This window comes from Lupinus angustifolius, chromosome LG06 (genome assembly GCF_001865875.1).
Source record: "Lupinus angustifolius cultivar Tanjil chromosome LG06, LupAngTanjil_v1.0, whole genome shotgun sequence".
Lineage (NCBI taxonomy): Eukaryota > Viridiplantae > Streptophyta > Magnoliopsida > Fabales > Fabaceae > Lupinus > Lupinus angustifolius.
This window is the reverse complement of record NC_032014.1, coordinates 16,146,457-16,163,912: the sequence shown is the minus strand read 5'-3', so window position 1 is coordinate 16,163,912 and position 17,456 is coordinate 16,146,457. Positions and strand designations below refer to the sequence as shown.

At 39.4% G+C, this 17,456-nt stretch overlaps 2 long non-coding RNA genes across 2 annotated transcripts in view; one reads left to right on the top strand and one right to left on the bottom strand.

Annotated features, from left to right (window-relative positions):
- The window catches only part of LOC109350878, a 15,188-nt gene extending 8,767 nt beyond the window's left edge, over positions 1–6,421 (top strand). The window contains exons 3-4 of the long non-coding RNA XR_002108137.1: positions 3,855–3,860; positions 6,315–6,421. This is a non-coding gene — a long non-coding RNA (uncharacterized LOC109350878). The remainder of the gene's footprint in view (positions 1–3,854; positions 3,861–6,314) is intronic.
- LOC109350879 overlaps positions 1–15,778 on the bottom strand; it is a 20,352-nt gene extending 4,574 nt beyond the window's left edge. The window contains exon 1 of the long non-coding RNA XR_002108138.1: positions 15,511–15,778. This is a non-coding gene — a long non-coding RNA (uncharacterized LOC109350879). The remainder of the gene's footprint in view (positions 1–15,510) is intronic.

Here is a 17,456-nt window from a genome sequence, read left to right as displayed (position 1 = left end):
ATCAATGACTTTGTAAATTACAAGCTTTGATGAGCAACATGAGATGAAAAATTGAAAATTTTGTGAATAATTCATAATGTTATAACTTGGATAAAATGCAAACTTTTTGGAAAATCATTTATCATGACCTTGTGAATTTGTTTAAAAATCAAAGAGTTCTACATAAACCAACCTTGTGAGGGAGTGTAAGTCAAACACAATAATTATGTGAGCTTAGTGAGAAACTTTTTGGTTTTGCACAATTGATTTTGTATGAATCTTTCTTTACTTGATTGCACACAATTTGATAGGATATGGTCAAGGCAAGTTCTTTCAATTAGAATGAGCCACTTAACCAAAAATGACAAACCGAAAATAGGTATATCCTTTGTTAACCCCTTTGAGCCGTAAAATAAAATTTTATTTTCAAAATCAACCCTTGAGCCTAATATGGAAATTTGAGCCTTAAAATAAAATTTTATTTTCAAAATCAACCCTTGAGCCTAATATGGGAAAACAAAAATGATCTTCTATACTTTTCTAAGTAAAAAGAGAGCATTTTCAAAAGGTAGGTTGATGGAAGAAATTAAGTTGGGGTGCATGGTTGGCCATGTAACAAAGTGTTCAAGGAAAAATTCTCAATCTCTTTAGAAATCAAAAAGTAAAGAAAAAGATCCAAACTAAAAAAGGAGTGAAAAGAGATTGAGAAAATTAAAGAAAATTTACACAAAAAGGTCAAGAAAAAGAATGAGGGGAGGAAAAATGGAAAAACGTTGAAAGGAGTATATGTTCATAATGAAAAATTAATTTTTGCATATCTTGAGTTTGAAAGTATCTTTGAATATCTTGAAAAACCAATTTCCTTTGATAGCCAAGCCTCATTACAACATAAATAAGACCTTAGTGATTCTTGAAAAATTGTGCAATCAAAGTAAGTCTTGAGATGAAAAACAAAATTAAATTCTTGCAAACCAAACAAGTTGAGTTTTGAGTGAAACACTTACCCCATTTGGTTCCATTCTTGAACCATGTGTCAAATGCATCTCTTTGATTGATAATGTTTTTAATAAGTGAATTGCTAAATGAGTTTTTGAAAAGATGTGTTCAATTCTTAGTTTGAAGCATTATGAGTCAAAGTCACATAATCATAAACACATCTCATGGAACATAAAAGGAATCATGCATAAGTTTTGATCTTGTACAAACCTAATTTTTCCTAAACCAAGTGGTTGTTATTTTACCTTTTGTTTGGGGACAAACAAAGTTTTAAGTTGGGGGGAGTTTGATAAGTGCCAAACAAACCTAAATTTCATACACTTTTATGGCACTTATCTTAAGCATAATTGAGAAAAACCAACTTAAAAACACTACTTTTTGGATAAAATATCACAATATTGTATATTTGTGTTTGTATTTCTCTTTAATATGTTTTTTAGGATTGAGAAAGAAAAATAAAAGAGAATAAACACTCATAGTCCAAGAAGAAAAATAAGTCAAACTCAAGGTGCTCAAGCAGGCAGCTGAGCGTGGACCAAGCCATGCTGAGCTGACCTAGACACCAGCCTAGCACGGTCAGACCCAACCTGGTGCAGTGAAACCAACCTGGCACAGACCAAGTTGCTCTAGTAGGCAACTTACTGGACCTTCTTGACCGCTCAGCCTAGCACTAACAAAGCCTGACACGGTCAGAACACAAGCTTGGCACGGTCAGACACAAGCCTGGCACACGCCCAAGTTGCTCAAGCAGGTAGCTCTACGGTGCCACATGTGTGCTCAGCGGTGAACCAAATACCTGACCAGGTCAGCAAGCACCAAGCCACGTCTCAGTCAGCACAGTCAAAGCTGCTCAAGCATGCAGCTTAGCGGTGCCACATGTGTTCTCAGCGGTGTGCTCCTAGAGTTACCTTATCCATCAAGAAACCATGGAGTCATGCATGACCTCACTTCAAGTAGCTCACCATAGGCTTTTCAGGAGTAGCTCACTATAGGTGGTCCCATAGCTCACAACTAGCCTTGGTGAGTCAAACTTAAGGAGGTGACCAAGTGACCAAATCCATGCTGAAGGGTTTGGTCAGCTCCTGAGCCATGCAAACAAGCAGCTCAGCGGTGGCAGGGAAAATTCTATAAATAGGAAGACATTTCCTTTATTAAAATCCGTTATCTTCCCTTAATAAAAAAATTTAGTTTTCTCTTCTTATTTCTTAGTTTGAAAGCTCGGTTCATAGAAGCTTTTGTAAGTAAGTTTTATAGTTTTTAGTTTATAATTCAAGAGGATAAATGAGAAGGCAAATGAGATACAAAAATCCATTTTGTAATCTCATTTGGAACTTAAAGCATTCAATCCTTGAATGGATGGCTCACGCTAATTTACAAAAGTTTGAATTTTAATCATTCAAGTTGATGCTTTGGTTAATTTTATTTGTTTGAGAATTCTTAATGTTCTTTTTAGATTGATCACCTAAAAACTGATTTCAAATCATAAAAAATTTCTTGTCTCAAACACTTAACAAATAAACTAAGAAGTAGTTGTACTACTTAGTTTATTTGCCAAGTTAAGCATGCTTTTCTTAAATTCTTATATTCATTACTATTTCAATATTAGAGTAGCGAAGATTAGGGTGTGACAACCTAGTCTCTTTGTGGATGTAGTATTATGTAGTAGTGAATATAAGTGATCATCATTCTACCATTTTAGGTCATACACTAAAAGGAGGATTTCAGACCTTGGTGTTTGGAGTTAATCAAAGTAAAGCATAAGAACTTGTCTAAGTAGTTCAAATACATAAGAAGTTGAGAAATACTTTCATCATTCAAAATGATCTTGTCTCCTCAAGAATTTGTTAATACTTAGTTTATGTTTCTTGTTAAGTGTTTATGTGCATATCAAATCAAATAAAAAACAACCAAAACATGTTCACTCTTTATTTGTGCATTGACATATTCATATGATTCGTTCTATTAAACAATTCCTTGCGTTTCGACATAACCCTATACTATACTACAATTGAATCTTGAAAGAGGTGTAAATTGTAAAATAGTAAAGTGTTATCAATAAATTTATTTGTTGAAACACCTTTTAATATACAAAAGTGATGAAACTAACTTACTAACTTTTATTTATTGTTATTTACATTCCGCAATTTATTTATTCTTTAATACCAACCTTCCTTAAGGAAGAAGTTTGGTTTGTTAATAAAAGGAACCCGAAAGGGAGTAAATAAATAAAGGTCACTTAAATTTATTATTCTTTTGTTCTTTATTTATTTATTTGTTTCTAACAACTAACTATTCATCACTTTTTTACATTAGAATACCATTAAACCGGTGTTGGAATTTACTCCACAAAACTGAGATGGTATTAAAATGTACTTAATAATTATGTAATAGGGGATTGCTTCGAGATCGTTGTACCGACGTTAGAATTTATTCTAACAAAGCCAAGATGGGGCAAGGAAGGAATAACTTATTCACATGATTATTAGAACTAAGTTGTAACTGGAATATTCTTGAAACCATTATACCGGCGTTGGAATTTATTTCAAGAAAGTCGAGATGGCGAACAAAGAAAAAACCGAGTTCACTTAACCAAATAAACGAAACACGCATAAGAGGAAACTCTCCTTTCAAAAATTGGCGCCGCTGCCGGTTAAAATTTGTTGAGGGAAAACCTCTAAAAAAATCTTTCAACAGGAGCCGAAAAGTGAAAGAAATCCCCTCTTCCGCTTAAGGCACCAATGTCCCATAGCTAATATCAATAACTGTTGATTCAAGGGGAGTTCTTTCTAGATTAGTAAGAGCCTATTCTGTCTTGCTTTCTTATTCAATTTCGCTGCTAGGGTGAGCGAACTCTGCCTATCTTAACCCTTGGAAGTCAGTTTGAGGTTCACTGGTTGACCTAATTCCACCATTAGTTCGAGCGGATACCACCCTGAATGCATAATATATCGTGCCAGTTGATCCAGATCATGTAGCTTACCACCATGTTGGAATGTGAACAATTTTAAATTAGCATTTGGGCCAGGACCAATTGGTCGGGTGGAAGCAACATATCCTTAAGAAGTTTCAGCAGCACGCACCTTCCACCCCGAGTGGACAACTTATCCCTCATTATCATGAGAAACCGTATTCCCACCAATCATGGTAAGATGTGACATTCTGGAACGGGCATGAGAGGATGCGGCGAAGGCATATAGCGGCATACGTAGGGAATAGAAGCACCTCAGTCGGGGTATAAGAGTTGTATCCCTTACTGTCAAACCGAAGATGAATGGGGGGTGTGCTACGAGCCTTGCTTTCCATGTTCCTTTCCTAGTCTATTCGCTTCCATGCCATTTCCATCTGCATTAATAGTTTATGTTTGATCTCATTCCACAAGAGGCGTGCAAACAGGTTTACGCATCCTAAAGCTTCGGGCGCAACCCTTCTCTATCGCATTTATGGTCAAAGCCAATACAAAGGATTTATGTTCCATCTTGCTCGAATCTTAATGTATCCTAGATGAAAATGGGACTTTGTGTTGTGAAGTTGGAATCGACACACACGGATAAGGACTATCATGAGGCTCTATATACTTCATTCTGTTTACCCCGCCTTCCGAATTCAGCATTTACCATTTTCCATGGAATAAGTAGAATTTAGGTGAGAACAGGGATAACCATTATTATGGGTGAGGGAGAGAAAAAAATCATCTACTCTAGGTGTAGGTGATCTTTCCAAATCATAAACCTTCTCCAAAGCCTGGGTGGGTGCACGAAATCATCGATTCTAAGTACTAATAATAGGTATTCCCCTTCCGTAAAATCAGTAGGGCAAGTCAATTTGACCTTCCCTGCTGGAGGATTTTGTAACTACTAGATTCTTTCAAGGGCTTGGTTTGGAGATAGTTGCAGGTTCCGAAATGCAGACTCCTCACTACGGGGTGGGATGATGGGATTTGAAAGACAACATGGATCGGGGAGAGTGGAAATTTGATAGCTCTATTGATCGAGAAAGCTTGGGTGGACCCCCAACCATTAGCACATTATAAGATTAAGATGGCAAATTGACTAGAGTTGTAGATGGAGAAAGGTGAATCCACTCATGATGCGTGGAAAGTAGGGTAAGGGTCTGATTCAAAACCGTATGCGATAAATCACGTTGAACTGAAGCATTTAAGAAAGAATCTTAGAACTTTTTGTTGATTTTATGCTCATTCTGACACGGTTCATATAAAGTCACAGCGCATACATAACCTGGATGCTACTACTAGTCAGACTCATCAAATGCAAAATGGCTCTTGTTGGCCTTGGCCCAGCCATCAACTGCAGATGCGACTGACCTAGATGTCCCATCAATAGCGAAGGAAGTGGTTGAACTCATTCTTTGGGACTTGGACTCTGACTTTCTGTACTCGTCCAATATCCTAATGGAGAATCCATCCCTTTTAGCCCCTGAACCTAATGAATCTGTTTGGTTAATTGAGGGTTCTCCTTACCCCAAATTCGGCCGTAAATAGACACTGCTTGAAGACAAGAAAGGTTGGGACAAAGACCCCTCTTTCAAATCTTGTAGGAAGTGGAAAGGAAGTAGCTTGTGCTTGGTGTACTCTAAGCTCCGAAGCTGATGTTCAATTGAATTAACCTCAAGAACTCGTGTAATTTAACTAATGGACGAAGTCCTTCTTCGCGCGCAACCAAACCTTCTGCTCGATTGTTTATTGCCTCAGTTGGGAAGAAGGCTGGAATCTTTCTCTCCCTAGCCCTAGGATAGATTGTGATCTCTTTCTTTAAAGGTTTTGACAATGCAATCCTACAAGTACAATTTCAGCAAGTAATATTTTGATCCCCAACGACAAGCGAACGGGCATTTTCGGGGACTAGCCATTACTCAAGCAAGAGGGAAATTCCTAGCACATAATTAATTAAGGGAGCCATGGAAAGGTGACTATAACACGAGAAACATCGACTACCCGAGCTAATGATAGAGGCAAGAACACTTTTAGGCCAAGTCCCATTAATTGATCATAACGATATCGTGGAAATGCTGCATGGACCCATATATAGAAAGAGAAAAAGAATCACCTTGATACTACATTAGATCGAGCTTGGGATCCTCTTGAAAAAGGGAAGATCTAGGATAGGCAGCCAACCTCCTAGAGAGAGCGATGTGCACGGACCAGGTGAGTAGGGATGCAGCTCTATGGACCGCTGGTCGGGCCTGATAGGTGGTGGTTTCACACCCTTCTCAAAGGAACCGTACGTGAGACTCTCGCGTCATACGATTATGTCCTGGAAGAAGGACCTCCCCTTTCCTTTGACTAATAGGCCCTCGAACCAACCCATTTTCTTGCTCGTTAGCTAGTTTTTAATAAGTTTAGGCTTGACTAATATAATATATAGGGCTTTTCTCACTTGTTTAGTATTGCTTTGGCTTCGCCGTCTGTATCTTGCTGGTGCAGAAGCTGCTGCAGCTAATAGAAAAAAAAAATGACTAGACTAGTTGTGGAGTGCTCCTTGTTGTTCAGATCTTGACCGGGTCCGAGCTTCCCAAGCTCTATGCTGTTGGGGAACTATGCAAGGGTCTGACCACCTTATTGATTTACTATATTTGAGTCTTTGGAGTACTTGGGTATTATATTTCACACTAAGGATTTATGCTTTTGGGCTAAGGTGAATATTGCGGACCAACTGATCTGGTGGTCGACTATCATCTGGAATTGGTAAAGGTTGTCGTGACACCTGTAGTAGGATAGATGACTGATTGCGATGCCCGTAGACAAATTTATGATGTCTTTGTTGCTAAGTCGTCAATTAGGCCACGTAGAATGGCCAGGGTCTTCTTCGGCTAATGATACCTCGATCCCCAAGCCTTCAGAGTATCTTTTTGATAATGCCTCTATTATAGGGGGAATTCGCTGCTGATAGATCCCGCCTAATGTCCTCCTCCTCCCCACGCCTTCCGTCCCACGAGAGTATACAATGACAACTTCCGGACACTCATGCCCAATCGTGCGACTGCATCTTGAACGTTCGATGGCACATTGCTCCAACCTGAGCTATGCAACAACGAGATCCCCCTTTCTCCTTGCCAGATGTGCTGGACGGTCCCCCATAATACGCTTACTTAGGGACTTCTGACTCTAGCTGTTCGAAGAGTCTAGTGGAACCCCATCCAGTAGACTCCCTGTTTTGCTCATCCCTTTCGTCAACTGTATGATCGGGATACTCTTCCCTAGGTTCCTAAACTTGGAATGGATGGCGGAGTGTAGGTGACAAACATTTATATGGATACAATGCTTTACCCATAGACGCTTCTCCAGCTCTCGCAAGAATTTTATGGGATTCGTCCTCGGAGGGACTTCCCGAATGACCGTACCGAGGAATTCTACCGTACTCCATGCAACTATTGTTGTTGATCCTACAAAGCCTACCCAAAGGTTCAGACCGAATTGTAAGAAATGGGCAATAAGTTTTTGTATTTTTATGAGAAGCACGACGACACCCACGATTATAGTAAGTCGTCGGCATATCGCACCTAACAAATCCTTATGAAATAATGGGGATGCACCTAACAAATCCTTATTTGTATTTTCCCAATGCTTGAAGATCAATCATCACAGGAGCGTGCTAAGCCCACAAGATCTTAAGCTAGTGGTTGTTTTTCTTCCAGTAAGGCGGCTATAGGAAATCTCCCTTAGTTTAGTTAGTATCTCTAACCCGCCTAGTCAAAAGCCCTTTTTTTTAGTTTCACCTAAATATAAAGAGACCTTATATTGGGAGGACTAGTCTTTTTGCATAAGCCGCCTTGCTCTAAGAATCATCTCTTCTGGTTTACAATTATCATTATATGGCAGTGAAAGATTATTTCTAAAAAGCCTATGATACGCTGGAGTGGTGTAGATTTCGCATTGCAACCATAGGCATGTCCCTCACTTTGAATCATCAATATGATTTACAATTATCATTATTTCCCGTTACCTCATCCTCTTAGGGTTAGGATCTTTGGATCGGTCTCACCTCGATCTTGAGATTGGGTTGGCTTAATCTAAACTTACTTACTATATTTTTAATATATAATCCTAGGGAAGTAATGGAATGACTTTTCATCTATCCTTTCTTTGAACTTCCTTACTTAAGAGCGGGGGACTTACTTATCCTAGAACCTTACAATATCTATCTCTATCACTAGAACAAGGGACTGAGCGCCACGGTTACAGTAGGAGAAAGAGGACTCGCAGACGTGCATGCACGTGAGTAAGATAACCATACATCTTAAAGCCTGATGTTAAGTATCAGTGGTCTAGACACACCTAGAAGGGGGGTTGAATAGGTGTAGCGGTTATCAATTACCGCTTTTCGCATCCAAAACCCAGTTCTGGAGAACAACCCAAGTAGTCGTTTAACTAGTGGGCTTAATTGATTAAAACATATCAGAGACAAAATAGGTAGATTGGCTTCTTACACAACAAGTTACCAACAAACAAGTAGAGAGACAACATATATTTTTATGCACAATTAACAAAGATATGGCACAGTAGTAGAATGCAAAATATCAACTTAATACACGGATTAAAACAACTTGAATTATAAAAGATATTGAGAGAGAACAACTTGCACAATAGGATTTTTATCCTGGTTCGTTTGCAGATCCACTTGCAAACTACATCCAGACCTTCCCTTATGATCTTGGGAGATTTCTCTTCACTATATTGAAAGCATTGTATTGTTACATACACCAATTCAATTACAAGACTCTAGACCTTTCTTTCTTGAATTTCAAGAACCTCTAACCTTGGTTTGACTATCCCTATCGCCCAAGAAAACGTTTCTCGCGATCCATCCCCAGTCGAGATTCTCGCTCTAAATTCAAGACCTCCAAGCCTTGGTGAAGATTCACTAAATCTCAATGGTTGTAAGACACCAAGAGACAAAACCTAATGTAGAAAATAATATACAAAAACAGAGTTTTACTAAGCACTAATATGCTCAATTTACAACAATGAAAACTCAATGATTAACCCACACTCAAGTAACACGAGCCATCAAGAATGTATGCGAGTTAATATAAAATACATGTAATGAAAAATGTATGTAAGAAAGTATGAATGAGATTTAGCCCATTAAAACTACATGCAATACATCATGAACAATATCAACTAAGCATGTTAATCTCTCTTTCTCACAAATCTCTCTTCTGCCTATATGATGCAGTAAATCATGGAAAAATATGATCTCTAATAGTTTCTAACAATGATATGCAATGCGTCACGTTTCTACAATTTAACACAATTTATACAAAACGGATTTGGCTCCACAAACCGTTTTTTTAGTTATGCAGTTAAAACGGTTAAAACAGAAAACACCAACTAACATGTTAATCGATTAAGACTCGGAGTTAATCGATTAACCAAAATATTTCAATACATGATTAAATTGTAAACTACTTATATGTTATGCTTGACACCTATACATGTTTTAGCAATTATGTTATGCCTAATATGCACATATAACATGTATGATTAATGCATGAACACATAATAAACTAGATGATATGCCTCATGAATATGATACGTCAACATTTATGGCTTGTGAGACTTGCATAGAGGTTTACCTAACCTAGACTCACTAACTAAGGCACACATCCCAGACTACTTAGAAATATAACTCTATTGATATAACCTAGTCTAGATATGGCCCTTGAGTTCTAGGCATGTTGATTGTTGAGTCATCTTCAAGCTTTTACTAACTCCTTGTCTTCATGAAAACATTGGCAAAACATTGCTAGTGCAATCCTTGACACTTTACACTTTCACCTGACCTTCAACTTGGTCAAGATCCGGTTGAAGAGGAAGAAAGAGTTGGATGAAGCCTGCTAGGTTACAGAGAGAAAGAAGAAGGAGTGATCTAAGGAAGAAAAGCCTTATTTCGTCTCGCTATCCGCCAATTCTAAGGTCTTTCTCAATAGAGCTCTACTAATGAAATAAGGGTGGCGAAACCAAGGCTTTCATTCCCTTTCAATGAGTAAATTGGGGTAGACCAGCACTGTTAAAAGCTACTCCCAGCCATGTTCCCTCTCGGTTTTAAGTATATTCTGTAGCGACTGCCCTAGGTCCTCCGCCCAACTCACGACAATTAGTACATTAGTGAAAGATGTAGTTCCCTTACCTATTCGTTTTAGATATTTTAGCTTTAGCTAGAATCAACCCCCAATATAGAGGGCACCCACCTTCCATTCCTAATTTCATTTGTTCTTTCACATGTTCTCACTCTTTTAAAAACTAACCTTTGGAGTGCTTGAAGTATGAGAAGTCCCTTCCAATGACCGTTATACTATAAGTACATCCACCTACACCATTCGACTTCCTGTCTGGCGTACACTTTACTTTAGGTTAGAAAGCAGGGTGAGTGACATAGAATGTATTCCATTGGTCCTTGGCTTCCACCTACAACAAATTAGAATATCTTTCCCTTGCGGTACTCTAGGGTCGGTCGTCAAAATCCTTGTTATTTTGTTATGGAAAAGCAAAATCCAACACCTAAGATGAGATAACCTTCCTGTCCTATAGTGTGGAGATAGAGGGAACACCTTAAGGCGAATCAGAAAGAAGGAACTGAAACTAAAGTTCAATGCAAAATTCCTTTTTCGAGTGAAGTTAAAGGTAAGTTGACAATAGCTTTTTGGAAAGCAGGGGGTACAAGTGTCACAAATCAAATTGCCGACATTAAAGTAGACTATAGATGTTCTAGAACTACTAAAGGAAGTGATAGTAGAAAGGACAACTAAGCGAAAGGCGGTCTACAGATAGCATTAGCCATTGATTCAATACCAGGCAAAAAGGAAATTCATTATGCTTTTCCCAAGTCCCTTCGAGTTAGTTGTCTATGGTCCATTCTACACTTGTTGAGCTAAACCCGATTCAAAACTTTTGATGGGCCTACATCTACATAGAGGCTTCAGCTAAACTGAGACCAGATAAAGCTTGGTCCATCCAGTTCTATAAGTTGTAAGTATTTGGGTGTGAGAATTTCTCACCAGCATGCTTAGCCTATCATAGCATAGGACCCACAATCCATTTATCTGAATCCCATGCTATGGTCAAGCGACTCTCATTTCTAATCAGAGTGAGACTACAAAAATGGATAAAAAATAGGGATGGCTAGACTCCCTTCATCCTCTCGTGGATCACCCTTACTGGTCGACATAGAAAGGGATAAAAGATGACAGACCTCTCACTGGCCCTCGAGAAAAAATGAAGAGTGCATGAGTGCAACGATGGGTCCTAGAGCAAAGTCTATCACCCACTCTTAGTTAGATCTCAACCATTACACTATTTCAACCCCCTTAGTCTCTCGCTCACATTTGGAAGGATGTCCAATCCATAAGTCCAACTCTTGACCTTGAGGTAGCCCAGGTCAGGACGTATTATATACATCAATAACCTGTACCATCTGAATCTATGTTCACTGCGAAAATATAATATGAGAGACCCTAAATTTCCTTTCTAGCTTTAAAAGAGATCCTAAGACACCATATTGATTTTTAAATCCATTTCCTTATGTTTGTTGTGGGTTAAGGTCTTATCTTTATCTTTGAGGTCTAGTCCCATCGGCCATGCTTTCTTTGTAGATGCCCTCCGTAGAGAAATTCCCCCTAGTCGGCCCAAAGGGAATCCATGGTGAAGCCCCGACTATATCTATCTATAGGCTCAATTCCTTCTTTCTTTGAGATGAGGACTAAGTGGTAGCGAGTGAATGTGCTTACTACAGGTGTAGTACCAAACACAGACGGTCTTATTCATATCAGCTACTTTTCCTTAAGCTTACCGCCCTAATCCCTATATAGTCTTCTAACGTTCCCACCTTTCCCTGCTCAAAGACCTCACATGCCTTCCTTCCTTTCTATCCGGTGAGGGAGACATGGATATTTTTCCCTCGTCCCAAGGCTAGTAGTTCAAGTTTAATTCCTTTAAAGATCTGAGACTTCTCTCGAAAAAGCTGCTTAAAAGATGCACATCTTCCTTTTGATGGTAGTTAGAGTTTGGCCGGGTCAATAATAGGTTCTCGATTAGTCCTTCCTCTCCTAAAGGTCTAATATTTTATTTTATACCTTCGAAAAAGATTTTGACCTACTCATTGTGATGCAAAGAAAGATTGGCAGGGATACATTTCCGTCCTATGTGCACTTGTACTTGATAGATCTTCCTTCCTTAAACAACATGATGATTGGACGAATCCTGCTTCTAATGCTTGATTGCTTTCAAGAGAGACCAAACCAAAATGCTACTCTTTGCCCCTTGGACAACTAGCTAACTTACTTTCTTTAATTTACTGGATAAGATAAATTTCCTATACTCTAGAAGGTCTTATCTTTATCTTTGAGGTCTAGTCCCATCGGCCATGCTTTCTTTGTAGATGCCCTCCGTAGAGAAATTCCCCCTAGTCGGCCCAAAGGGAATCCATGGTGAAGCCCCGACTATATCTATCTATAGGCTCAATTCCTTCTTTCTTTGAGATGAGGACTAAGTGGTAGTGAGTGAATGTGCTTGCTACAGGTGTAGTACCAAACACAGACGGTCTTATTCATATCAGCTACTTTTGCTTAAGCTTACCGCCCTAATCCCTATATAGTCTTCTAACGTTCCCACCTTTCCTTGCTCAAAGACCTCACATGCCTTCCTTCCTTTCTATCCGGTGAGGGAGACATGAATATTTTTCCCTCGTCCCAAGGCTAGTAGTTCAAGTTTAATTCCTTTAAAGATCTGAGACTTCTCTCGAAAGAGCTGCTTAAAAGATGCACATCTTCCTTTTGATGGTAGTTAGAGTTCGGCCGGGTCAATAATAGGTTCTCGATTAGTCCTTCCTCTCCTAAAGGTCTAATATTTTATTTTATACCTTCGAAAAAGATTTTGACCTACTCATTGTGATGCAAAGAAAGATTGGCAGGGATACATTTCCGTCCTATGTGCACTTGTACTTGATAGATCTTCCTTCCTTAAACAACATGATGATTGGACGAATCCTGCTTCTAATGCTTGATTGCTTTCAAGAGAGACCAAACCAAAATGCTACTCTTTGCCCCTTGGACAGCTAGCTAACTTACTTTCTTTAATTTACTGGATAAGATAAATTTCCTATACTCTAGAAGGTCTCTTGCCTTGCAAAAGCTGCTTACCCCTTATGCCTTTCTTCCTAACCCCGACACAGGCATAGTCTTGTCTCTTTACCCAACACATATGACATATATAGATGAGGGAACATATGACCTACTAGATGATGCCTTTATAAGGTACCTTCGAGACTTGAAATGATTTCCTGCCCTACGAGAATGATTAGCCTTACTCCATGAGTCTTGCCTTCTAACCCTAGTGTATTCTGGTTAACGAGTAGTAATAGGCAGGAGCTATTCTTAGGAATAAAGCTACTACTCTTATTCCTTATTCAATTACTGGGGTGGAAATGGACATATTACAACCTCTTTAGTAGATTTGGCACTTTAACTTCTAGCTAGTCCTTCCTTTGTCAAGCTACCATGCTCCTTCACCCTCTACAACTCGCTTTTGTTCAAATATAAAATATAAGACATAAGACAATACCATTTTATGGGGATTTATAATATGTCGCCCTTATCCCACCTCTTTATTCCCTTTACTCGTCGTAAAAAGAGCTTTGAAGAAGAGATGGCGTCTATAATATCCCTATAGGCTTTGCTTTGATGGGTCCCATATTCCAATTCTTCCTGCATTTCACGGGACTTCCTATAAGAAAGAATTTCACCCTTGGCATAGAGAAAAAGTCCCCTTATCTCATCGCGTTTCCTAGGATCACCAAGCTCATCCCGAGAAAAGCCGTCAGTGAGCAGGGCCATCTCAATGGCCCGCTCTATGGTCACTTAACAGTCGATAATATCGTTGGTGTTATATTCATCCAACCCCACAAAATGAAAGACGACACAATTTTCTAATTCGGCATGACGAGTCTTGTCATCGTGTAAAGGATGGTAAACTTCAGGTTTTGGGTGTGAAGGGTTTAGGGAAGGATGGTTCATGCTGGTGTCTTCGTCTCTTCCGCCAGGCGGCAGATTAAGATCCAAGACTGGGCACTGAGAAGAACTAGTCTCGCTTCCACCCTCTCCTCCAGGAGGAGCCATCATCATGCTCAATTACCCTACTATCGTGGAAAACCAAGCTGTGAGAATGAGACCCGATAAAAAGAGACGAATAGAAAAAATAAATAAGTAGGTTAAAGAAAGAAGGGACATATTAATAATAAGTACTACTCTGTACTCAAACTGATTATTAATATGATCAAAATAGATACAAAATAGAAGGAGAAGGCTAAAATGGAGGATTCCATAAAGTACTAGACTAGAATGGGTTGTCATTATAGCGGTTCATTATGATCCTAAACAACGGCCGAAAAAATTAGCAGCTATTAAAGTCATAAAGGTCAGTAAATTACGAAGTTATAACATGGTTCAGATTTTATCCAATTTAGGTATGGGTTCAGAAACCACACGTTTCTCTAGATCATCATAGCGTACTTCTACATAATCACTCAGAGGAAGGTCTTTTCGCAATGTCTGAGTCGCTACATCAAGGTTTGAGCCAAATTGAGCAAAGGCGACCACTTCATGATATTGTGCCAATTCCAGTTTTAAACTACCATAGACTTGTGTCATTACTTTCAACTAAGCGACAGACCCGACACGACTGACAGATAACCCGATGTTAATAGAAGGTCAAATTCCGCTATAAAAGAGCTTTGTTTCCAAACAGATTTGTCCATTAGTAATGGAGATCACATTGGTAGGAATAAAGGTCGATACGTCTTCAGCTTGTGATTCAATGACGGGTAAGGTGGTCAAGCTACATGCACCTATCTAGTGCGATCGTTTAGCGACTCTTTCTAAGAGACGGGAATGTAAATAAAAGACATCGTCTAGAAAAGCCTCACGACCTAGTGGTCGGCGTGACAATAATGATATTTGTCGATATGCCATGGCATGTTTACTAAGATCATCATAGATTATTAATGCGTGCATTCCATTATCGTGAAAATATTCCTCCATGGCACACCCAGAATATGGGGCCAGAAATTGCAGTGGAGCAAGATCCGAAGCTATGGCTGCTACAAGAATGGAATATTCTAAAGCTTTCGCTTCTGAATGAATTTGAACTAATTGTGCCATAGTTGAGCGTTTCTGTCCAATTGCAACATAGACACAATACAATGTCTCACTCTCAGAGGTGGCCCTTGAGTTCATTTGCTTTTGGTTTAATATGGTATCGATACAAGTTCTCGTTGACCATGGCCTATAGGAACCATGCTATCTACCGCTTTTAACCTTGTTTGCATATGCTCGTGCACATATTTACGTTCAATAATCCCAGGGGATTTCACTTCGACACGTCTTCGCTCGTGATCGCTTAGAGCCCTCTTCCACCTATAGGTACTCTCAACGCATCGATCACACGCCCTAGCAGCGACTTTCCCACAGGAACATCCATAATAGATCTAGTGCATTTGAAAAGATCTCCTTTTATAGCGGTATCACTACCAAAGACAACAATTATGACATTCTCATTCTCAAGATTCAACGCTATTCCTTTCACACCGCTGGAAAATTCAACCATTTCCCCAACTTGAATCTGGTTCAATCCATAAACACGTGCAATCCCATCTCCAACTGAGACTAGTCGACCGATCTCATCCACATTCAAATTAGTTTAAAATTGGTAATTCTACTTTCTAATAGAGTTGTTAGTTCCACTGCTCTTGCAGAGAATTCCACAATTTCTTTTTCAATTCATTTGACTTCGAGGTAAGGGGAATACTGCATAATTAAAACTGAAACATCGAAGTGAGCTATGGCCTATGCCTGCGATTCGGCATCCAAATTCTACCGTCGCAAAATTTGCCCTTCAAATTCTAAAATGATTGGGATCTGACTACCCAAAAAAGAGCTAGACCTGCACGAAGTCTATAGAGTTTTTCCAAAGGCTCCTCCCCCGTTGCGGTACGAGGATTATCCAAAGCCCAAGCTCCTCTTCCCAACCAATCCCCTTCTGGTTCCGAATCAAGGGTGGCCATCCGCCGAATTATATCGACCTTGATTCAGAACTAATTTTCGATCTGAATTCCGGCCAGAATGATCTCTTGGGCCAATGGATTTTTCGATTGAGACAAGAGTCACCACTTTATCCACTCAATCGAGTCCCCTCATATAATTTCATCATGGCGGTAGGGTTTTTTTCGGGAAGAACCTGATTAGACGCTTCCTGCATAACAAGAAGAGCGAGAGGCATAGCTTGTTTTGTTGCCCCAAAAGCGATGACCGAGATACTACGTCCGGAACTGGCTGAATCCTTCACCAAATTGGAAATATAGGTAAAGAAAACCGAATTGGAGGATTCCTCCGTGAGGCATCATGTAATTTGCCATGGATAGCCCTCCATCAGTAGCAAGGAAGAAGGCCCGTAGAGCAAATCCAATGGCCATGATGAGAGTCACAGAGGAGCGACTCCGAAGTTAGATTCCGGATAAGGCTTCCTTGCTCAGTGAGTAAGCAAGTCTCCAAACCAGACTATTGAATGTCTCAATAGAAAGAAGAGAGTCAAAAAGTGAAAAAATAATAGAAGGATAAGCAACAAAATTAGGGATCACACACTTCTTGTCATTACAGGCTACTACTTTCATCGCTCTTCTACCCAAGAGATACTTTGACTTTCTTTGATATAGATGTGCTTGGTTGTTGACCAAAGAAAAGAAAAAGACAGATGCAACATTTTGTGTTCTTGTTGAAAGACGTGGACCTACTCCTAGCTTATGGGAAGATTGAACTCTAGTACGGCATGTGTGCACCGTTCTTCTTTTTTACCGTGACGAATCAATTGTGATCTAAGTTAAGTGAAGACTGACTAAAATTTAATCACAGAACATTTTATATATTTATATTTTACATCACAATCTAATCCAGTTCCATTCGATCTTAGGTGATCTAAGGGTACCGACTCTCCAGCCCCATAAAGGTGCACGATTGGAGAGTTCATTGGGCCCGCCGCTTTCTGAATCGATAAACTGTCAAGATTTGAGTAGATGAGATGATAGAAGATCTTCGTTCTTTCTCTAAATATGATACGCTATTTCTTTTTTTTTCAATTGCTTGCTTGTTAGGTTCCGTTCAATGAACTCAACTCACAGCGGAATCAGAACTTGAATGAGATTGACTCCGTATCTCTTCCAGACGTGGAAGAAGTACATAGTTAACTAATAGCTTTAGGATTGGGGCTTTCTCCAATAAGCGAAGTGAGCCATAGCATAGGAAAAGAAGCAAGGCACTGATTGACCTAAGGCCAAGGAAGGAAAGGATTGAAGACGCGAGACCATAGCATAGGGATAGGTTTGAGAGCTTAGTATGAAAGGAGCGATAACAGCTCTTTAGATAGGGAGAGGGAACAATTTTCTTTATCTCCAGTGTGAAAGCAAGTTCAGTTAGCCCTT